Here is a 24674-nt window from a genome sequence, read left to right as displayed (position 1 = left end):
TAAAGAGACAGCCTCTCTGAGGTTATCTTGCTGGAAACAGCATTAAAAATATAATGTTTCATTTTACTGCAAAGGACATGTTCTTTCTATCTTATCATGTTACTTTGATATAAATTCCTTGTAATTCATTGTCCTTGGGAACACAAGAAAAATCCATATAAAGGAGGCTCCTCATTTTCTTCTGACTATAGGTAACAAAAACCCAATTCTAACCAGCTCAGGCAAAAATGGGAATGAATGATTGGTTCGTGGACTCTAAAATAGGGCTGAACAGCTGTCATGGGGTGGCACTGGGGTTTTGAATAGGCCTGCAGAACTCTGGAGCCCTCGTCCATGTAACCCATCACTGTCTCTCCTGGGGTTTCACTCACTGTCAGCAGAGACAGCTCCCTCTGGCCAGAATTCTGACTCCTGTGGCACCTGAAAGTAGACTTCCGCTTCCACACTAGTGAAGGACTGGCTGCTGTGCTCTGTCTCTGTCTTGGGGCAAGGACCCTGAGGAAAGACTCTGATTGATGTTTTTGGTAAAAGGGGAAGCTGGGCCCCTATGGGGGGTTGGGTGCAGAGGGACAGGTAGGCAAATTAAGTGTCCTGTGTGATGGAGGGGATAGCATGTGTGGAGAGCTCACAGATGCTTTAGACAGTGGTGGAATTCCTTGAGGAGACTCCAGAGAGGTCCACAGAGAACTCAGAATTTGCACTGGACTTTAAAGGAGAAAGGGTTTGCATAGATATGAAGAGGAGAAATTAAAATTAGGTAAAGGAGAGGCTACCTCAAAAGAACACCTAAGGAAGCATAGTGATTAACCCATTCAAGAAATCCTCCAACCTGAGTACTTTGAGGATAGTAGTCACAGCTTTTTGACCAAAACAGATCTGTGAGTGACAAGCAATGCCTGGGTCTAGCAGTACTTGACAATAGCCACAGGGAACAGAAGAACCATAAAGGCCATAAAACACAGGGCTGCGAGAAGTGATCTGCCCAAAGAGGCTCACACTCAAGTGCTAAGGTCTCGACCCAGGGCCACCCCGGCCCACCATCACAGCCCATCAAAATCTGGAATGGGGTTCAGAGTTTTTATAACTTGACATCCTCTCTGACAGGTCAAGCATGGGCCTAGGAGTAACAACCAATGGGACTGCTGCACCCACTCTCAACATCCAGACACCCCTGGGACACCACCAGCATTGATCTCATTTCAGACTTACCCCACACTACCGCTGCAGGGTGATCCTAGATACTCCCACCAGAAAGAGCTCTTCAAACCCTGCACCCACCTGCTCCCCACCCAGCCACACTCGAACCTGCTATCCGTTGTACACCACCTCCATTAGTCCTAGGAATATCCCATCCCTGGGAGATGACTCTGCAGCTGCTCCCTTTCAACACTGCAATTACCGTTTGTACTCTGGAGTGAATAGCTCAAAATCCTCCATGTTCACATAGCTGCCTGTTTACTGCATAGACTGATCATCATCAGACTGAGTGTATTAACAGGTCTTAACTTCTCCAGGCAACATGGCTGTGCCCCTCCTGTGGGCATCATGAGAACAACTTGCTACACCTACAACAGTTAGATTGTACCCTATCTTGTCCCTGCTTCTACCAGAACTACTGTCATCTTAGCAGCTTGCTAGCTTAGAGGAGTAATAAGCCGCTCAGAACCTAAATATGTGACTCCAGGAACCACCCACCTAAATGAAGGTCTGTAGGGCTGCCACATGGCTCTCTCAAGGTACCAGATGTCATCAGCCCTGTGGCCTTCTGGGCCCAGCAATTCCCAGTCATCAAAGTTCATCCTTTCACTGATTCCTGTTCCATCCCGTCTGCCAATAATCTATGGCTTCCCTCCAGCCCACATTTGCACGTACACGTACACACACCACACACACTCCAGCCCCCTCATAAGTAGGTGGCCCCTAGCTCTGGCCACCTACAGAATGTAACCTGTACATGTCATATAAAAGGCATTGTCTGTCAATGTCTGGTTTTCCCTGTCAGGGCCCAGAACTTGCCCTCTGCTATAATAACCCAGGGAAACCCACTGTATCTGCTGAAGGTGAGAGAATGGGCAGGGACTGCCCTGCTCCAAAGCTTTGAATGACCTGGACCCTCTCAAGTATGTGTCACATATAACACAGAAAAGTCAACCACAGAGAAAAACCTTACTCCTTAACCTATTTCTCTCTGGCGTGCGTGCTCTCTTTTTTTAAATCTAGATTCTGATTTCCTAGTTTTCTTCCTTTCGATTTTGTGATATTTTCTGATACTCCTTATTGGATGCTTCTGTTAAATAAGCTCTACACGCAACTTCGAGAGTTCTATGCCCCACCAGCTGAGCCAACCAGGCCCCACTTCGATGTTTTTATTTTTAACCCTTCCTTACAGACCTTCCTCCCTGACTGCCCTCCCACCATCCTGCTCTCCAAGCTTCCTCCACATCTTTTTACCACCCTTCAGGGACCTCACCAAGGGAGCAAGATGTTTTACAATAGCGCTTTAACATGCATAGGCATCACCCAGGGATCTAGTTAGAATGCATATTCCAATGCAGAAGTTCTAGGGTGGGGGTCCAAGATTCTGCATTTGTATCATCGAGCTGGATGTAGAAAGTACAGGACTGCGGAGATGCGGCTGGACTCCAGACTGCACTTGGAGAACAAGACCCAATACCTGACTTGGTACTGTGACTCCCACCGCTCACTTCCACCAATCGGAGAGGGCCTTGCCGGAAGTCGATGACACCTAGCGTCAGTGGTGGCTGCTAGAGCACTAGCGAACACTGCACCTAAGTACTTCAAGGCGGCGTGTTACTGTGCGCTGCTTCATGGCACGCTCCCACGAAGTTGCTCCAACGCCTGGAGCCATTAGCCAGCCGCCTCTGAACTGGTTCCAACTAGCGTCAGAGAAGTATAAAGTCTGTCCGTAACCACACACGTTCCCCGCGCGGGTTTTTCCTTCCTTCTCTCCAGCACCACTTTTTCATTGTTCCTAAGCCCTGGGCTCAAACCCCGACTCTACCACTCGCTATTAACTGTGTGACCTTGGGCAAGTTATTCAGCCCTATAGTCCGGTGTCCTCATCTGCATAGTAGCTATTACCCTTTCACCTATTGTTTGCACTTCTCTCTTCTTCTACCGGTTTCCCCACCCCCAACAGCCTCGAGGCTCCAATGGTGCTTGTTTAATGTAACAGAAAGGCTGCAAGTAAATATGAAGGGGTGTGTGTGATGCTGGTATTCATTTTGTTCATATCCTTTCCCTTTTTCTTCCCCAAATTTTGTATGACGAACACTATTACTTTGATAAGTTCGGAAAATATAAGGTTATACCCTTAAAAGAATGGGCATAAAAATGACTCCGCACTCCACAGAAAGGTGGAAGAGAAAAAAGAAAGACGCCCCGTGGCCGCGGGCGGGGGCTCGTCACGCGGCGGCCACCCGTTGCCCCCTCCCCCGCGAGATGACGTCAGTCACGTTCTTCTCCCGCCCGCGCCGCCGCTTCCGGCCGGTTTGGCAGCTCTTTCTTCCACCAGGCGGCGCCGCAGCACGTTCTGTTGACGACGCCTTCTGCGCAGCCTCGCTGGCGGCCGAGACACGTCACCACCTTCGCGTCCTTTCTGGAGAGCGCGGGAAGGCGAGTGTGCTGGAGGGTGGTGACGACACTGGGGTTCCCCGCGTGGCTCTCGGAGGCGGGGCCGGGGACGTGGCGGGCGGCGGAGGGAGAGGGGAAGGAGGTGGCGCCGCGCGCCGGCTGACTGCGCCCCGCCCGCCTCGTGACCCACTGTGAGGCCGGGCGGCTGAAAAAGGTGCTGACGAGGCGGTCTAAACCGGGGAAGCGGCCCCGGGCCCAGCACGGGGCCCTTAGGAGGTCGTTCTTGGGCACGGGTCGCTCTCAGACGTGCTGCGGGAGTCCCGGGCGCCTCTAGGCCCGCCTTTGGGCCGGGCACCAACTTTCTGGCACCCACGTAGGGGCGGGTCCGAGCCCGCGCTGCGACCGGCGCGTTCTCCCGGCAGTGGCGTGGACTCGGGCACGTGGGGCCGGGCCGCACCCCGGCTGCAGACCGCGCGGCTCTTTGGGGAAGGCGTAACCGCTCCCTCCCAGCCGGTCCTCCTCCCCCGCCTCCCTCCCCCTTGCTGGTCCTCCCTTCGGGGGAGAGAGGAAGAACGTGCGTCCTGCGCGGGAGGCGTGGGTTTGAATCCCGACCCCCCGCCTATTGTTTTTCCTGAGTCATTCAGTTACCTTCGAATGTCGGTTTTGTCCTTCGTAAGGTACAGATCGCACCATCCACTTAACAGATCTACTCAACAAGGGAAGATGATCAATCAAAATATAAAAATTAATTTCCACTTTTTGCCACGGGTCTGGCATTAGTCGCTGGGTGCCCTTAAGAGACAGTGTAGTTCCGTGTACCGGTTTTTAAGAGACAGGGCTTCCGTTTTCTATGCGCTCCACAACCTGCGCAGTGGCTTTGGAAGGAAAGAGGGCAAAGGGCTCATCCGTGACCTAATAAGTTGAACCTGGGGTCTAATCAGAATTTGGGGAGGAGTGGTTTCTAGAATTTTCCCTGGGTGCCAGCCCCCTGTGAAACTACTTAATGAGGAACCACAGGATTTCCTGCTGGGAGCCCTGTCTACAGGGTGCACACTGTCTTGGGGCACCCTTCAGTTGTCTTCCTCTTGTTTCTGTGCCTTCTCAGGATCCTTCATCTCATATTACATTGCTGTGGCCAAGTCCTTTTTCTTGGAATAGCCTGATCCCTGAGGAAATGCGAGCCTCCCATAGCTTATAGGAGGCTGGTTTAACTGAGTAAACAGAATGCAACATTATCTCCTGGAAGGAGGAAAACTGATGTGTCCCAAAATGCTTATTTAGCATGTGTCACAGACCCTGCTAGGTTTTTCGCACAAGTTACCATCTCATTTGATTTCTACACCCTGTCCTGTGAGCCAGGTGGAATTATCATCCCTTTGCATAGAAGAGGAAACTGTGGTTCAGCAGGTTAAATAACATGCCTCACAGCAAGGATGTGGTAGAGCCAGTGTGCTTGGAGACCATACTAAGGTTTGGTTGCATGGTTCTAGCAAGAAAGAGGCAGTGCCTAGTCAGCCTTTCTCTAGGGTATGTTATGCTCAGGACCATCCTATAGGGTATGTGTGAAGGCATATTACACTGAGGGCTTCACCTCCATATCCCCACTCTGGCCATGCTTGCCATTTGTATCAAAGCAAAACCAGACTCAGTGACAGATAAAGGGCAGCATTTGTGGCTCCAAAAGACAGAAAAGGGGTAACCTCCCCCAACTTTGCCTTAGTCATGGATGTGTTAATGGAAGGACTCCTGTATATTAGACTTGGGCCTTTTTTTAGCAGGAGCTAAACCTGGCAGGAGCCACCTCTCCTTGCACCTGCTGCTTTTACAAACCATTGCTCATTTGCCAGTCAGCAACAGAAAAGGCAGAAATGTGGCTGCCTGTGTAATTTGGATCCGATGTACCTCAGGGGGGATGGCTGTGTTCTCTGTATTATGTTGTGAGAATGGCAGCCTGTGCCCACCGCTGAGGTGGTATGTGGAACTGCAGGAGACAAGAGAAAGGCAACAAAGGCAGAAATCCCCTCTCCATTTTCATTTTTTAAAATCTTGAACTTGACTAGTGCAAAAGATAGAGAAATTACAGGGATAAGGCAAGGTAATAAGGAGTAGGTCCTTAAAACTCAGGATTTGGGGGGTGCCTGGGTGGCTCAGAGGGTTAAGCCTCTGCCTTCAGCTCAAGTCGTGGTCCCAGGGTCCTGGGATCAAGCCCCGCATCGGGCTCTCTGCTCAGTAAGGAGCCTGCTTCTCCTTCTCTCAGCCTGCTACTCTGCCTATTTTTTTTTTCTAAGATTTTTATTTATTTATTTGATAGAGAGAAATCACAAGTAGGCAGAGAGGCAGGCAGAGAGAGAGGGGGAAGCAGGCTCCCTGCTGAGCAAGGAGCCCGATGCGGGACTCGATCCCAGGACCCTGAGATCATGACCTGAGCTGAAGGCAGAGGCCTAAACCACTGAGCCACCCAGGCGCCCCTACTCTGCCTATTTGTGATCTATCTCTCTGTCAAATAAATAAATAAAATCTTTAAAAAACAACAACAACAACTCAGGACTTGGTAAGGAAATATTCCTTGGTTTTGAGCAAGGCAGGTAGCTTCTGCTCACGAGAGCACATGGGCCTACGTGACCCAGGGCTACTTTGCCTAATACGGCCTGCACACCTAAGTGACAGGAAATGTTTGCCTTTAGCCCAGTAAAATCACATGTAATGGATGATTAGCTAACCAGGAAAGGAAACCCTGAAGTTGTAAATTTATTGCCTGAAAGTTTGAGGATACCCCGAACACTGATAGATGACTGAGAGCAATCTCAGGAAGGAAAGTGGTTGTAATTTAAGTCTAATCGATTGAGTTCTAAAGCATTTTGGAGACCTGAACACAAGGGATTTGGCCATCCTGGGAAGCATAGAAGTAAGCCCCAGCACGGGAATGGCAGGGTGGGTCTTGACTAAGGGCAGGTGAGCTCCATGATTTCCTTGGTCAGACTGCTCTTGTAGCAGGGAAGAGAGGCCTTGCCCTAAAGGAGAGATGGGACTTCAGATTAGCTATTTTTGTTCTAAGTCCTACACTTTTTAAAAAGATTTTATTTATTTATATGAGAAAGAGAGAACACAAGCAGGGGAAGGGGCAGAGGCAGAGGGAGAAGCAGATTGCCTGCTGAGCAGGGAGCCCTACACGGGGCTCAATCTCAGGACTCTGGGATCATGACCTGAGCCAAAGGTAGATGTTTAGCCAACTGAGCCACCCAGGTGCCCTGTAAGTTCCACATTTACTAAGCAATCTTAAGACCATGAGGAAAAGATCAGCCAGTCAGGTAAATGAAAGCATTCCAATCCTTTAGAATGTCTGCTATTCTTTGTGTGAATCTGTATATTGATTAGCATTTGATTTATATGGCCTTGGGTTCTGTGTGAACTTAGTTAATAGGTGCTTGAGAGATGGGTCCCCTTGCAGTAGGCTAGCCTAGAGGTATAAGGCTCAGATCTGGGTTCTTGTTTTAATTCAGCAAGGTGAGTACTGACTGCCTCACGGGGACCTGTGGAAAAAGGGTAGGTGGTGGGAAGCAAGGACAGGAAGCCAGCTTTGCCAAGGAAACACTACCCTTTGTCTTAATTGTTGACCTTCCTATTGCAGTCACATCCAGGCACATTATCAGCACAAGGCAGAAAGTGCTCAACTGTAGTTGAGTGATACAAGCATTGAGTGCTGTGGATTTGGAGGAAGTTGAGATTACTGTGGAAGGTTAAAGGATGATGCCCTAAGAAGGTGGGTAAGACTTGCCAAGTGGATGTGAGTTCAGCAGATGGAGATATCAGAGAAGGAGAAGAAGTATCTGCTGCCACTTTAGTGAAATTCCCCTCCAGGGCTCATGTAAAATATGCGGTCATCTGATCCCTTAGCTGTTAAGCCAAAGGAAAAAACCTTGTGGCCAGAGAGGGGGTAGTAAGTCCCAGAGAAAATGAAGTAAAGATCACCTGCTCATTCAACAATTTCTTCACTCAACATTTGCTGAGTACCATGTGCTGGGCACTAAGCTGGGTCCTGTGGATACGGAAATGAGCAAAGCCAGAAGCTCTACCTTCAGAAAGTTAATAGTCCAGTGAGGAAAGAGACAGAAAGACTTTGAAAGGAAGGGAGGAAGAATGGTGTAGTATGTCGGATGTGCTATGGAGAAAATTAAAACAAGGGGTGGGAGAATAGGAGGATATGCTGAGGTGTTTGCCTCCCGATTTAAGTGAATTATTTGCAAGTTAATATAAGGTACAAGGACATACAGTCTTTGATCATTTTCTGTGAGTTGGAAGCTGACCAGGTTGTGACCCAGGAGATAGAGTTTGTCTGTGAATATGACTCATTGCCTGGGAAGAAATAAGTCAAGATCTCTGAGTGGAACATTTTCTTCTGAAAGCCAGAAAAGCCAGGTGTGATGACAGAGGAAAATGGAATTGTACCCTAGACCCATAAATATAAACACTTTGCTTCTAAGACAAGTGTTGGCCTGGTGAACGGTAATAGAGCTAAGTAGGGAAGAAGGAAGGAGCCAAAGAAGCACCTTCTCCACTACTTTTCCTGCCCAGGGTGTGGGGAGGAGAGGAAGTCAGGCCTGGAGATGGGTGGCCACATGGCTGGGGAATATGCTGAGACCATGTGTTTCCTCAGTAGGTCCCCCATTCACAGGTTTAGGCATGAGGGAGAGTGAACCCTGTCCACCTTGTGCTCCGCAGCACTGTTTTTCTGAACCAAGAACTTCGGAACTATTGAGTTCGTCATACAGCTCAGTGCCAGAGGTGAAATTGGAACACAAAAATTTTGGCATTCTGAAGACAGAATGGTAGAAGGAAGTAGAAGTTTGTGGTTGAGGAAGGAAGGATCAAATGTGGGACAGTATGAGTACTAGTGTGAATAGGTGGTACCCACCGGAACAAGGCGGAGAGATGCACAGCGGGCCCTCAGAAGTCCGTGCCAACCTGCAAGACGTCAGAGGCTGTGGTCACCTACGTTCTCTTTGAAGCTGGGGAAACAGAGGAGGAGGTAAGGTTGGTAGCTAAACAAGGCTCAGTAATTTACATTCCTGGTTTCAGCTACCACTTTATGTGGTGAGGCTTGTACCCCATGTCCAAGGCCATTTAAGACAGGGCCCTGTCTGCTCAGAATCTGTGCATGAGGGCTTCCCCAGGCCAGACTCCTTGAATCAGTTCATGTCTCCATAGTCCCAAGCTCTTCTTCCCTGGGAAATAAAATAAAACAAAACAAAGCAAACTGTCTCTCAGATTTTCATACCTGCTTTTGTGTTCTCCTTGCAAGCTGACAGATTTCTGAGAGCCTCAGGGACACAATCTGGCAGTTTCGCATCTGTCGGTTATCCTCTCTTTTTCAGTTACAAAACTGTGTTTCAAGCCAGGATGTCCTGACAGGAAACCTGAGTAATAAAATGCTCCATCTTCCTGCTGATGTGTTCTGTGTGGATATGTAGAAGCCACAATGGTGCAGTAGCTTCTTGCTGCTTTTTATAGTCTGTGCTGTTCATTATCCCTTAACCTGGTTGGGCTTTTCCTCGGAGAATAGGCTGATGCAGAATGAATCTCGTGGTACCACTCCTGGGGATACTGTACATGTGTAATAAGGAGTGGGCATGTAGTCCATGGGGCTTTCTGCTTCACGTTCCTAGCAAATTTAACAATGCTTGATGGCAGTGTTCGGGCCCAGCAGTCAGCACCCAGCACCCTCCAGGAATATATGGTGTAGTTCTAGACACCTGAATCCCTACCAGGCTTGGCCTTGCTGAGAATGACTTGCTTTTAGACTCCCATTAGATTTAAGCAGAACCTTTCATTGAACACATCTGGCATACATACATCTCACATTTCCTGCACATTAGCAAAAGAATTCTAGCTAATGAAAGCTGGAAGTTGAAAGCTATGGCACTGTTATGACTAAATTAACACCCTGAAAGGTTAGTGAATTTTAAGTGGATTACGTTGCCTACAGGTTGACCTCTGGCTGTGATCTTTGCAATATAAAAGCTATTTCCCCAAAATTTTAACAAGGGGAGAGGTAGGAGAAAGCCATTCCTATAAGTCTTATTTCTGACACACACAGCTAACCACAAAAATGTCCACAATGCAGTGATATAATTGATACCTTGCAAATGGATTTAAAGAACCTAACTAATGAGTCCAGACACATTTATGAGCTGACAGTGTCCTAATAGGGTTATTAGAGATGTGACAGGAGCTGGGTCTCATGTTTGTTTCTGTCCCCAGCACAGGGCCTCTGATAGCCATGGATACATATTAGGTGTCGATGAACAGTCATGGAATTACTAAATGGAAATTTACTGGAGCTCTCTGCACTGTTAGACTCCGCACACAAATAGACCTGCCCTGTGGGATCCTTAACAAGAGCAGATAGTTTATGGGAGCTGTCACTCGATGATTGGCGAGACAAAGTGAAACCAAGGGGAGTGTGTTTTTAAACCAAATATATTTACTCTGCTAAATTTTACAACTGGAATGTTCTACTTTGGGTGGGGAGTTGTACAAAATGACTTCTAATTTGAGGTTTGTAGGTTTAGGAAAATGCAGATTTTTTTTTAAGGCTCTGAGATGAACCCAGCAGGGCGGGCTGGCAGGAAGTCAGACTGCGGTCCTTGCCTGTGAGCATGACACAGGCCAAAGGAGAAAAGGAAAATAAGGCCGCCAGAGCTACTAAAGCATTTTACAAAGTTTTGCCGAGCTTTCCAGGTTTTTCTGGAAAAAGGAAGAAAAGAAAGAGGAAAGGGCAAGAAGAGGATTGGTTAACAGCTGGCTTCAGAAATGCTGACAAGTGGTTTTGCCTACTGGTTTTATTTTTCTAAGTCAGGGATAAGGAAACAGTGTGGTTGGCCTGGCTCTGCTTGCTGGCAAGGCAGTCTCCCCTGGGCTTTGTGCTGATGCTGTTGTTAGAGCCACTGGAGGAGTCTAGAGGCTGCCCTGCGTGTCTCATTGAGAAGGAGATGCAGACTGCCCTCTAAGGATGTCTGAGGGGTGTGGGACTATAGAAAAGATAGGAGCTTTGTTTTATTTTATTTTATTTTGCTTTTAAAATGTTTATATGTGGCTACTTTTTGAATAGGTTATACATCTACATGACTCAAAACTAAGAAAATATAAAAAGGTATTGAACGAAAAGTCTCTGTTCTGTTCCTGTGCCCCATCTGCCTGTTTCCCCCACCTCAAATGGATAGCTGTCTATTTAGGTTTTTGTTTATCCCTCTAGTGTTTTTATTATATGCAAGCTAGAACAAAGATACACGTCTCTTTATTCCATTTTAACTTTAATGGTACCATGTTACACACATCTTCTGCATCTTGTTGGGGTCCCCCCACTTGACACTGTTTTTTTTTGTTTGTTTGTTTGTTTGTTTTTAAGATTTTATGTATTTATTTGACAGAGAGACAGTGAGAGAGGGAACACAGGCAGGGGGAGTGGGAGAAGGAGAAGCAGGCCAGGGAGCCTGATGCAGGGCTGATCCTGAGATCATGACCTGACCTAAAGGCAGACACTTAACCAAGAGAACCACCCAGGCACCCCAATGCTGCCTTTTTGAAACATTTCCTTATCAGTAATACAGAGAGCATTGTGGTTTTTATTTTTACGGCTATAGACTTTTACAGTATATGGTTGTGCTGTAACTTAGCTGGTTACCAATGAGGGATACTTAGGTTATTTCAAATTGCAAATAAAGGTATGGACTTTAAAGACAGATGTTCTTTTAAATCCCAGTCCTGATGTTAAGTAGATGATTGACTTTGGGCCTCATTGCCTCATCTGTAAAGTGGGAATTATTTTAGATTTTTATTACCTGTCCCATACATTGCTGTGAAAGATTAAATAATATAATACACAACGAAACTTAAGAGATAGTACCTGCTCTGTAAAAACAATATAACTTGCAACAGGGCATACTAGAACATACTCTTTTTTTTTTTTTTAAGATTTTATTTACTTATTTGACAGACTGCGCAAGCAGGGAGGAGGGGCAGAAGAAGGGGGAGAAGCAGGCTCTCCATGGAACAGGGAGCCTGAAGTGGGCTCGAACTCAGGACCCAGGTGCCCCTAGAACATATTCTTGAAAAAGAAGATACATTGATTGCTCCTCCTGAAATAGAGCAATCATATACATTTAAGTACATTTTTTAAAGAATCACTGCATATTTGTTTTAAAAAGTCCAGATAAGTAAAAGAAAAATGTAAATTGCTTATAATCTTATCACTCAAAAAAATTACTAACTTTTGAGTTGTGTCTTTCTAGTTATTTCTCTAATCAAAAGTACACATAACAGGGGTGCCTGGGTGGCTCAGTGGGTTAAGCCGCTGCCTTGCCTGGGTGGCTCAGTGGGTTAAGCCGCTGCCTTCGGCTCAGGTCATGATCTCACGGTCCTGGGATCGAGTCCCGCATCGGGCTCTCTGCTCAGCAGGGAGCCTGCTTCCCTCTCTCTCTCTGCCTGCCTCTCCGACTACTTGTGATTTCTCTCTGTCAAATAAATAAATAAAATCTTTAAAAAAAAAAAAAAGTACACATAACAATTTCTCAGTGGAATGGTACTATACGTGCTATTTTGTAATCTGTCTTATTTAGTTAACAGTGTATTACAATCATCTCTCCATATCATAAAATATTTTTCTCATTGTTTTAAATTACTGTATAGCATTTTAACTTATGGATATAGAGTAATTTATTAACAATTCTCTTTGGGTAGACATTTTCATACATAACTATTTAATCTTTTTGAAATTAATTTTGATATATAATATAAGGTCAGTAATCTAAATTTCCTTTTTACAAATGGTTAGCCTAACTTTCTTTTTTTAAAGATTTTATTTGTTTATTTATTAGAGCGTGCTCAGAAGAGGGGTGGCAAAGCAGAGAGAGAAGTAAACTCCCCGCTGAGCAGGGAGCCTGATGTGGGACTTGGCAGGACCCTGGATATCGTGACCTGAGCAGGAGGCAGATGTTCAACCAACTGAGCCCCCCAGGTGCCCTAGCCTAACTTTCTGTATTGAATAATCCATCTTTACCCTAACAATTCAAATTACTATTTTATTTTTATTTATTTTTAAAGATTTTATTCATTTATTTGAGAGAGAGAGCATGAGCTGGAGGAGACGCAGAAGGAGAGGAAGAAACAGGGACCCTCTCCCTGTGGGGCTTAATCCCAGGACTCTGGGATCAGAGTGAAGGCGGATGCTTACTGAACTATCCAGGCATCCCTTGAATTACTATTTTAATCATATTCTAAATCTTTATAAATGTATAGGTAGATTTGATTTTAGATTTTATTTTGTGAACTGCCTTCTTTATGCTTATATAGCAATCACAATTTGATTAAAATACATTTAAGTTTCTAGGGGCGCCTGGGTGGCTCAGTGGGTTAAAGCCTCTGCCTTCGGCTCAGGTCATGATCCTGAGGGTCAAGCCCCACATTGGGCTTTCTGCTCAGCAGGGAGCCTGCTTCCTCCTCTCCTCTCTGCCTACTTGTGATCTCTGTCTATCAAATAAATAAATAAAATCTTTAAAATACATTTAAGTTTCTAGTGGTACAAGTACTTTACAGTTCTGTTTTTCAAGAATGTTATGGCCTTTTTTTTTTGGTCTTGGCCATTCCTTCCCTCCCGGCCCCCTTACAAACTCTACCCTCTCTTGTCTTGGCCATTCTTATGTTCTTTTTCTTTCATAATTTTAGAGTAACTTTGTCAAATTCCTTTTTCTTTTTTTAAGATTTTATTTATTTGTTTGGCAGAGAGAGAGACAGCGAGAGAGGGAACACAAGCAAGGGGAGTGGGAGAGAGAGAAGTAGATTTCCCACTGATCAGGGAGCCCAATGTGGGGCTTGATCCTAGAACCCTGGGTTATGACCTGAGCTGAAGGCAGATGCTTAACTGAGCCAAAGAAAAAGAGGTTTTTCTATCACTTGCTTTTTATTCTATATTTGAAATTAGATCAGTGCTTAAAAAAGCAAGTAATTCATTGTTTCCTGCTTTATTTTGCCCTCTCTACTGCCCTGATACTTCTGAACTTAGACCCAAGCAAGAGAGGTCCCTACTCTGGAACCCTTACAGGGCTCCACATATCACAAACACATGAAATAATACTTCTCAGCCGGTATCAATTTTCTATTGCTGCTGTAACCATAAGTTTAGTGGCTTAAAAGAACACCAATGTATTATCTTATAGTTCGGGAGATCAGAAGTCCTAAAATCAAAGTGTCAACAGGTTTGCATTCCTCCTGGAAGCTCTAGGGGAAAATCTGCTTCCTTGCCTTTTCTAGCTTCTAGATGCCATTGTATTCCTTAGCTTGTGGCCCTATCCTCCATCTTCAAATGATCTTCAATCACTTTCTTTTCCTTTCTCCAACCTTCTTGTCTTCCTCCTAGGACCCTTGTGATTACATTGGGCCCACGCAGATAGTCTCCCATTTAAAGATCCTTAATCCCCCCTGCTAAGTCACTTCTGCCATAAAAGGTAACATATTCATGGGTCTTGGGGATTAGGATATGGCCATCTGTGGGGGCTATTTTCAGCATGCGATAGCAGAGATATAACAAATTCTTGCCAAATAAAGTATGGCTTCCCAGTAGTGCAGAACATCAGCCTTCTTTGTATTTACTTTGTGGTTACAGAGGTACTCATGGATTAGCAAATATTCACAGGTTTGCACATAACAGCTGAGGAAATGGCTTTTTCAATATTAAAAGACTCCTATTGTTCTTAAATTTATATATCTGCAGCATGCATGCTTTTTTGTAAATTAGATATATATTGAATCCCAGAATTATAAATTGTTCTGGTTTTATAGAAATAGATCATATTTAAACTTTTAAAAAACTAAACAAAATTTTGGATTTGTTTAAATGTTTTATAATTCAGCCATCAAAAAAAATTAAATCTTGCCATTTGCAAGACATGGATGGAACTAGAGGGTATTATGCTAAGCAAAATAAGTCAATCAGAGGGACGCCTGGGTGGCTCAGTTGGTTAAGCGGCTGCCTTCGGCTCAGGTCATGATCCCGGCGTCCAGGGATCGAGTCCCACATCGGGCTCCTTGCTCCGCAGGGAGCCTGCTTCTCCCTCTGACTCTTCCTTCCACTCTGTCTGCCTGTGCTCTCACTCGCTCTCTCTCTGACAAATAAATAAATAAAATCTTAAAAAAAAAAAAAATAAGTCAATCAGAGAAAGACAATTATCATATAATCTCACTCATATGTGGAATTTAAGATACAAACCAGAAGATGATAGGGGAAGAGAGGAAAAAATAAAACAATGAAATCAGAGAGAGAGAGACAAACCATAAGACACTTTTTTTTTTTTTTAAGATTTTATTTATTTATTTGACAGATCACAAGTAGGCAGAGAGAAAGGAGGAAGCAGGCTCCCTGCTTCCAATCCAGCCCGACATAGGGCTGGATCCCAGCACCCTGGGATCATGACCTGAGCAGAAGGCAGAGGCTTTAACCCACTGAGCCACCCAGGCCCCTCCCCCATAAGACACTCTTAATCATGGAAACAAACTGAGGGTTGCTGAGGGATGAGTGGGGGTGGATGGGGTAACTGGGTAATGAACATTAAGGAGGGCACATGATGTAATGAGCACTAGGTGTTATATAGGATGGATGAGTCACTTACCTCTACCTGTGAAACTGATAATACATGTTAATTAATTGAACTTAAATTTTTAAAAAATTTTAAAAAGGAAAAAAATAAATATTTTCTATTCATTAATTATGAATTCTATTTTGCCTTTTAATTTTAGTAGATATTTTATTTATTTTTACTTTTTTAAAGTAATCTTTATGCCTGACGGGGGGGGGGTTCAAACCCACAACCGTGAGAATGGAGTGACATGCTTTTTAGTATATACTTTTAAATATCTTAGAAGAAATATTATTTGTGAAAACATGAAAATAGCTTTAATTTTTTGGTGATTTATTTTACATTCTCATGAGTTATTCAAATTTTATATACCTCAAGTACAATCACATTTTAATTCTTTTTTTTTTTTTTTTTTAAAGATTTTATTTATTTATTTGACAGAGAGAGATCACAAGTAGGCAGAGAGGCAGGCAGGCAGAGAGAGAGGAGGAAGCAGGCTCCCTGCTGAGCAGAGAGCCCGATGTGGGACTCGATCCCAGGACCCTGAGATCATGACCCGAGCCGAAGGCAGTGGCTTAACCCACTGAGCCACCCAGGCGCCCCACATTTTAATTCTTAATCCATAGGTCAGTGCTATGTAAAAGAAATGAAATCAAGCAAACATATAATTTTAAATGCAGTAGCTACATTTTATAAAGTAAGAGGAATGGGTATAATCAATTTTAATATTATATTTTATTTAATTCAGTGTATCCTAAATATTATTTCATTTTGTAATCAATACAGAAATTATTTTTTAAAAGATTTTATTTATTTATCTATTTGACACAGAGAGAGACAGCGAGAGAGGGAATATAAGCAGGGGGAGTGGGAGAGGGAGAAGTAGGCTTCCCACTGAGCAGGGAGTCTGATGTGGGGCTCGATCCCAGGACCCTGAACCCAAGGCAGACATTTAACGACTGAGCCACCCAGGCGCCCTTCAATACAAAAATTATTAATGATTTTTTTTTAAGATTTTATTTATTTATTTACAGACAGAGATCACAAATAGGCAAAGAGGCAGGCAGAGAGAGAGGAGGAAGCAGGCTCCCCTCAGAGCAGAGAGCCCGATGTGGGGCTCGATCCCTGGACCCCGGGACCATGACCTGAGCCAAAGGCAGAGGCTTTAACCCGCTGAGCCACCAAGGCGCCCCTATTAATGATCTTATTGTGTGTGTGTGAGTTTTCAAAATCCATGTGTATTTTACCATATCATTAGAGATTTGCCAAATGAATACAAGAAAAATAATTTTGTGCCATGTATGATAACTTAAGAATTATGTGTATCTTATTACTTGTTATATATTATATGTCTCTTAGCGGTGCATCCTGATATAATGTAAAAGTGATTAAATTCAGTCAACTTTGGTATTTTTTCAAACTTTCAGCAATGTGAAAATCATAGTTTCATTCATTTACATTTTGCAATTTTGTTGTTATGAAATTGTGTTTCCATATGATATATGGGCCTCTGTTTGGACTTTTGCTGCAAATGCTGAAGGTGGGCCTGATTACTTTCTCTCCATCATAGGACCAGGTACAACTGGAAGGGGGAGTATTAGGCAATATAGAAGCGGCCCTCTGGGATAGCATTTTTCTCTGTGCTTGCTTACTCTCGAATATCTTCCCACAGTCCCTGTGTGGTTCCCTTCAACCTTTTCCCTTTCAATGAATTAAATGTTGTTCACTTGGGGCATCTGGGCGGCTCAGTGGGTTAAAACCTCTGCCTTCGGCTCAGGTCATGATCCCAGGGTCCTGGGATTGAGTCCCGCATCGGGCTGTCTGCTCCACGGAGAGCCTGCTTCCTCCTCTCTTTCTCTCTGCCTGCCTCTCTGCCTACTTGTGATCTCTGTCTGTCAAATAAATAAATAAAATCTTAAAAAAAAAATGTTGTTCACTAAATAAATTAATGTGGGTTATTTTTGCTGTCTATAAGGAGTTTCATATATATGTGTGATGTACAATAAACCCTGTGCGGTAGGAAGTAGCAGACAGGAAAGCAGGCTGAGAAAGTTTCGGTGAGATGACCAGAGTTTACCAGTAACCAGGGTTCCTCATTCTAAGTCCTTGCTCTTTCTGCTTCATTTTGTTGTTACTCTATTTAAGCCTCTGTTGCTAGGCTCTGGGAGATTCAGCCATGGGAAGGAAATCAACTCTCCCTGCCCTCAAGTTTACAATTCACTAGGAGAGGTAAGACAATACAAGAAATGTTGGTCTCAGAGAGGTACACATCAAGGGCTGTGGTTCTTTTTTTTTTTTTTTTTTTTTTTTTTTTTTTTTAAAGATTTTATTTATTTATTTGACAGAGAGAAATCACAAGTAGTCGGAGAGGCAGGCAGAGAGAGAGAGAGGGAAGCAGGCTCCCCGCTGAGCAGAGAGCCCGATGCGGGACTCGATCCCAGGACCCTGAGATCATGACCTGAGCCGAAGGCAGTGGCTTAACCCACTGAGCCACCCAGGTGCCCCAAGGGCTGTGGTTCTTTAGAGAAGAAGAAATTCCAGCTATTTGGGAAAAGAGAAAGGCTTTGTGGAATAGGAAAGATGTGGGTTGGGCTTTGATGTGGACCAGGGGAAATAGGGGTTAGGGAAGCATGGTAGGCAGAGCAAACAGCGTGAGCAAAGGAGAAGAATACAGTGGAGCCCTGTGGCAGAAGCTCAGGGTCTGTGTTCAGTAAAAACAGAATATGTGGGAAAGGGACAGAGCTGTCTTGATGAGGTGTTAGATGTGAGGTTAGGGATTCTCCATTTTATTCTGGTGGCAGTGGTGAACCCATGGAGAAGAAAATAGCACGTTGGGAGCACTGCATTAAAAAGAGGAAAAGTCAGAACCAAGGAAACCAGGTAGGAGGCTATTAAGCAGTCTAGGAGAGCCTCAGCCAGGGTGGTAGTGGGAATGGAAGTGAAGACACATCCTGGAACACAGCATGGCTATAGAATCTATAGAGGTTGACTACTGATGATCAGTGGAGGGGCAGAGGTGTGGGTGAGGAGTCAAACACACCAAACGTTTTATCCTGAATACCTGGGAAACCAAGTGTTTCTGTTGACATAAGCACTGAAGTCAGGAGGAGAAGATGGTCAGGAGGAGTGAGGCAGGATGGGGTGGGGGTGATGGGGAATTGAAGAATTGGTTTATTGAACCTTATTGAGTTACTAGTGGGACATCATGGTAGAGATAACTGGTCAGTGGGGTGCCTGGCTGGCTCAGTGCGTGGAGCATGTGACTCTTGATGTCTGGGTTGTGAGTTCAAGCCCCACGTTGGGTGTGGAGATTACATAAATAAATCTTTTTTTAAAAGAGAGAGAGAGAGAGAGAAAACTGGTCAGCTGTTAGAAAATCAGTTCTAGAGGTCAGGAACAGGTTTTAAACTGGGATAGGATTTAAGGGACTTTTGCACTGCGTTGGTATTGGAGTTATAGGAGTGAAGACATGCAGGAGAAAGGTAAAGAACCAAAGGAAAAGGATACTTAACAAGACAGTCCTAAGGATGCCTTTAGTTGAAGCTCAGAGACCAATCTTCCCCACTCCATGTAAAGCAAGATTCTGCGCATAGGTATTCTTTACTCCCCCACTCACTGGAAATCCAGCATTAAAAGAAACCAAGCTAGGGGCACCAGGATGGCTAAGTCAGTTAAGGATCCAACTCTTGATTTAGGCTCAGGTCATGGTCTCAGGACTCTGAGATGAAACACCATGCATGTCAGCCTCTGCTCTGGGCATGGAGTCTACTTGGGATTCTCTCTCTCCCTCTCCTATTGCTCCTCTGCCACTCCTTTTTTTTTTTTTTTTTTTTAAGATTTTATTTACTCATTTGACAGAGAGAGACACAGCAATAGAGAGGAGCACAAGCAGGGGAGCAGCAGAGGGAGAGAGAGAAGAAGGCTTCTTGCCAAGCAGGGAGCCTGATGTGGGGCTCAGTCCCAGGACCCCTGGATCATGACCTGAGCTGAAAGCAGACACTTAAAGACTGAACCACCCAGGTGCCCATGCCACTCCTTCTTTAAAAAAAAAAAAAAAAAAAAAAGGCCCCGGGTGGCCTTAACCACCTTCTTCTGAAAATCTGAAAATCCTCTTGCCACCCCCCCACTTTTTGGATATGTTATCTATCTTCTGATTCACTCATTTGTTCACCCCATCAGCAAACATTCACTGACTGTCTATTGGATGCCAGGCATAGTAAAGTTTGCAGGGGACACAAAGGTAGAACAGCTAGTCTTGGCCTTCCGTTTTGTCACTCAGAAAGGATCTCCCCTTTCCCTGGCTACTGCTCCACTTCCCTCACTTCCCCCGAAAGTGCCCCCAAAGAGAGGCATTTTGTGGTGCAATAAAACAGGATTTAAAGGAAGGTAACTGGGGCGCCTGCGTGGCTCAGTGGGTTAAAGCCTCTGCCTTCAGCTCAGGTCATGATCCCAGGGTCCTAGAATCTAGCCCCGCATCGGGCTCTCTGCTCAGCAGGGAGCCTGCTTCCTCCTTCTCGCTCTCTGCCTGCCTCTCAGCCTACTTGTAATCTCTGCCTGTCAAATAAATAAATAAAATCTTTTAAAGAAAGAAAGAAAGAAAGGTAACTGCATAGGGTGAGACCCCACTTCTAGTCTCTAACTAACCACATCTTCTCTTCCACTCAGGCCCCTGAACGGTCTAGGAACTTTCTAGAAGTACATGCAGGGAGACAGAATGGGTTCCCTGTGATAAGAATGGCTGACCACCCACAGAGATCCCTATGGTGTCAACTCACCTCAGAACTTAGTCTGACTGGCCCTCAGCCTTGCCTGACTCAAGAGCTGATTTATTAACACACAAAGACTGGATCAGCTCTCAGGGGCCTGACTCATTAACCCAGCTCTCAGACACTTATGTACATGCAAGGATCGTATTTTGATCTTCTAACCAATGTTTTTTTCTCTCAGTTTTCTGTTGCCCTCTAACCCTCCCTCCCTCTGACATGGCAGTATGCTGTGAGGCGTCTTTTGTCTCAAGGCATCACTCAACAGCATAGTGCAGGCGACAGAAGACTAAGGACTTAGATCTGTCTGATTAGTCCTCACCCTCACCCCCACCAGATCAAGTTTTCCCAGACTGGAAAATAGACACTGTCTAGGGCAAGACCCTGGCACTGGGCTCCTGTGAGGATCCAAACTTGCCTCTCAAGTATCCCCGTACCTGAAAGCACAACAATAAATAGCAAATTAAAAACACCATGAGAAACCAAGAGAGCAATTGTAGAAGAAAGGAAGAGCCTCTTCCCTTCTTTCATGAAAAAGGGGGTCCCATATTTTCATTTCACACTGAGGTCCACAAATTACATAGGTGATCCCACTGGTGGGGAAGGCATTCCCAAAGGAGTTAGCCAGAAGTCTAAGAATATTCTGGGGGTATTATGGCTTCAGTAAGAATGTAAGTTAGCCCTGCCCAAATCTGGAACAATGTTGGGGCTATTTCAAGCCACGTGAAATGTCAACAGTAGTGGCAGAGGACGATTAGCAAAGCAAATGTGAAATGAATGCACATGTGATAAGGAAAAAATCAAACTTGCTAGGTGTACATTGGCTGTCGAGCTTCATTTGGAAAAGGCAGATGGTGGGTAGAAAAGGCTGTCTGGGTAGTACCTGATGTAGGAAAGATAATGTTACGGTTTGAAGCTGAGGTCCAAGAAAGACTATTTGAGACTCTTTGGTGCAAAAAGGTGATTTTATAAAAGCACGGGGACAGGATCCATGGGTAGAAAGAGCTGCAATTTGGTCATGAGGAGTGACCATTATATACTTTCAAGTTGGGAGGGCCTTAGGGATAGAGTTAGTCTCTGAGGAATTTTGGAAGCAAGGTTTCCAGGACCTTGAGGAAGCTAGCTGTTGTTGGGAAAAGGTCATTTATTACCGTCTAATAAAACCTTAGTCATGAGACCCTTCAGATATATATCGGTGGGCCATATGCTTGGGGGATGATTGCCAATACGTATCTTGGGGGGTTTAGAGATAAAGGAAGTTTCCAAAGGAATTTTTGTACTTTATAGTAGACTTACAGGATCCTGATTTGGGGGGAGGGGGCGGTTCAGGGCTAGGATTGCCTTTTGCCCTTAACAAAGTGTTAACATTGAGGCAGAGTCCCTAGAGAAATGTCACCCTGCCTGTTTCAAGGACTTTGTCAATGGGCTATTTGTCAAAGGGACTTTAGTGGTATTTCTTCTGTCTTTGTTTCCCACATCAGTACCCTCTTAAGCAAGAACTGAGTTTGTTTATCCTGATAATTTGGAATCCGATCTATCAAAACTTCAGAAAATCTTGATTTGAAAACAGATTTGATCTCTTCACATTTTCTTCCGTATTAGGTGCCATAAAATTCGGGTTGTTGGGCACCTGGATGGGTCAGTGGGTTAAAGCCTCTGCCTTTGACTCAGGTCATAATCCCAGGTTCCTGGGATGGAGCCTCGAATTGGGCTCTCTGCTCAGCTGGGAGTCGGCTTCCTCCTCTCTCTCTCTCTCTCTCTCTGCCTGCCTCTCTGCCTACTTGTGATCTCTGTCTGTCAAATAAATAAATAAAATCTTTGAAAAAAAAATTCTGGTTGTTGGCAGTTTATTACTCAACAATGTTCTTGTGTTCATTCAGTTCTTAGGAGAGTTGAACTTACTTCAAATCGGTCTTCTTTAGAAAAGAAATTACAGGGACGCCTGGGTGGCTCAGTTGGTTAACCGGCTGCCTTCGGCTCGGGTCATGATCCCGGGATCGAGTCCCACATCGGGCTCCTTGCTCAGCAGAGAGCCTGCTTCTCCCTCTGCCTCTGCCTGCCATTCTGTGTGCCTGTGCTCGCTCTCCCCCCCCCCCATAAATAAATAAAATTTAAAAAAAAAGAAAAAGAAATTACATCAGATGTTTCTTTTTTTTTTTTTTTTAAGATTTTATTTATTTATTTGACAGAGAGAAATCACAAGTAGATGGAGAGGCAGGCAGAGAGAGAGAGAGAGAGGGAAGCAGGCTCCCTGCTGAGCAGAGAGCCCGATGCGGGACTCGATCCCAGGACCCTGAGATCATGACCTGAGCAGAAGGCAGCGGCTTAACCCACTGAGCCACCCAGGCGCCCACATCAGATGTTTCTTTTTTGAACTTCCCATTCATAGTCCTCATTTTCTTATTTATTTGCAAGCACTTCCGACATATGAAAAATAACATTTTGTTTGTTATATGTGTTACAAAGAGGTTTTCCCAGTTTGTCCATTGTCTTTTAATTTTGTTCCTCTGGAATGTCTCCAAGCCACATCATCTGATGGAAATGAATGAGGTCATACTAACAGTAATACTAAAGTCTCATCATTTCAATTAATAATCACCTTATTTACCACTAATAATCCTCAACATTTAGTGAACATGTATGAAGTGCTTCAAGTGCTATTAATCCCCACAGTTAGCCTACAATGTGGGTGCTATTGTCAGTTCTACTTTAGAAGTAAAGAAACTGAGATAAGAGGGTAATTTGCCTAATCACACAGCCTACTAAGGGATGGAATATGGATCTTGATCCCAAACCCATCTGATACCCATGTCCCATGTTCCAACACTGCACTACCCAATACAGTAGTGATAAATGGCTGTTGAGCACTTGAAATGTGGCTAGCCTGATTTGAAAGACTAAGTATGAAAGAAAGAATAGGAGGTAACCTCATTATTAATTTTGATTACATGTTGAACCAGCATTTTGAATACATTAGGCTCTTTTAGTGTTTATTTTTATTTTTTTAATGTAGTTGCTAGAACATTTTAAATGTGAAACATAGGACAGTTCTAACCACTTTCTTATACTGCTGTTCTTTGGTGAAGGCAGTCTTCATGGTCCCTTGAGTGTTTCATGGTTATCATTCTGTTGGCTTTTAAATTTATCATTAAACTTGGGGGCACCTGGGTGGCTCAGTGGGTTGGGCCGCTGCCTTCGGCTCAGGTCATGATCTCAGGGTCCTGGGATCGAGTCCCGCATCGGGCTCTCTGCTCAGCAGGGAGCCTGCTTCCTTCTCTCTCTCTGCCTGCCTCTCAGTGTACTTGTGATTTCTCTCTGTCAAATAAATAAATAAAATCTTTTAAAAATAAATAAATAAATAAATAAATAAATAAATTTATCGTTAAACTAAAACCTCCAGTTTTGTTTTTTGTTTTGTATGATCTAAAATCATTCCAGGACCTCACTTTCTTGAATATCCTTAGTTCCCTCCACTCTTTCTCATTTGACCAGGTTTTACCACCTTGTCATCCACATCTGCCTATTCTCCAGTGCATGGCTTTGTCTCCCACAACCTCCTAAAGAGAGAAAACAGTCTTTGCAAATACAAAGATGATCCCCCCCAAATTCCCAGACACAAAGTAGAATTGTGGTTTCCAGGGGTTGGGGACAGTTATTGTCTAAGGGCTATATTCCGTTAGGGATGTTGGTAACATTCTGGAGATCGACAGTGGCCGTGGTTGCACAACCATGTGACTGTACTTAGTGCTACTGAACACTATACACTTAAATTTGGTTACAGCGGTAAATTTTATGGTATGTGCCTTTTATGTACAATAAACATAAAAATGAAACTCATACATATTACAATATGGAAGAACCCTGTAAACATCATGCTAAGCAAAATAAGCCTGATTTTTTTTTAAAAGGACAAATCTCGTAGGATTCCAGTTCCATGAGATAATCTAGAATGGGCAAATTGGGAGAGGCTAGAAGTAGATCTGAGATTACCCATAGCTGAGTGGGGGGGAGGTGGGGAGTAAATGGCTGCTGGTGCAGGAAGAGACGAGGGAGTGCGGGCACGGCGGCGTCAGGGAGAAGGGTGCAGACAGAAGGCCCGCAGGCTGTGCGCGCCGGGCCCCAGCGCTCCCCGCCCGGGCGCTCGCGGCTTTATGTGGATGGGCGGCGGCAGCAGTCCCGGCCGGGGAGTGCCGGCCGCAGAGAAGACGCGATCTGGGCAGCTGTCGTCGCCGGACGCCCCCCGTCCCGCGAGCTCCGCTTTCTCCCCACCTTCGGTTAACAAAGAGCTCGAGGAACCCCGCACCGACTACACTCGTCCACGAACTGGAAATAGCCGCGGGCAGCGAAGCGGGAGGCGCCAGGGGTCCGGTGCCGCTCGGCCTGCGCCGGCATCTTCCCTGCTTCGCTGTGTTTACCCCCGAGCCTGGGGCCCTAGGTGGTTTTTTGTTTTTATTTTGCACTTGCTCCTTTTACTCTTCAAGTATGGAGCATTTCCCCCCTCTCTCTTGCTCTTCTTCCACCATCCCAGTTTTAGCCAGCCAGCAGATACTTCCGTAATTTCCCCCGCGCTCGCGTAAAACCACACTCACACACTCAGCACGCACACACGTTTCCTTTTGTTTTCCAAAATGGCATCCCAGAACCTACGCCACTGGCATCTTGCTTTTCTAGCACGCGGTGGCAACCCCAG

General features: G+C 44.9%; 1 long non-coding RNA gene across 1 annotated transcript; it reads right to left on the bottom strand.

Moving 5' to 3' along the window:
• Nucleotides 1-6048: 6048 nt before the first annotated feature.
• LOC131808046 (uncharacterized) lies at nucleotides 6049-8954 on the bottom strand. The gene is made up of 3 exons (XR_009344660.1): nucleotides 8870-8954; nucleotides 8507-8600; nucleotides 6049-6605 (listed from the first exon to the last, which is right to left on the bottom strand). It is a non-coding gene; the product is annotated as an uncharacterized LOC131808046 (long non-coding RNA).
• Nucleotides 8955-24674: the final 15720 nt, after the last annotated feature.

The sequence above is a fragment of the Mustela lutreola genome, chromosome 9 (assembly GCF_030435805.1).
Source record: "Mustela lutreola isolate mMusLut2 chromosome 9, mMusLut2.pri, whole genome shotgun sequence".
In the NCBI taxonomy this organism is placed as follows: Eukaryota; Metazoa; Chordata; class Mammalia; order Carnivora; family Mustelidae; genus Mustela; species Mustela lutreola.
The sequence above is the reverse complement of the archived record's forward strand: the minus strand, read 5'-3'. Positions and strand labels throughout refer to the sequence as shown.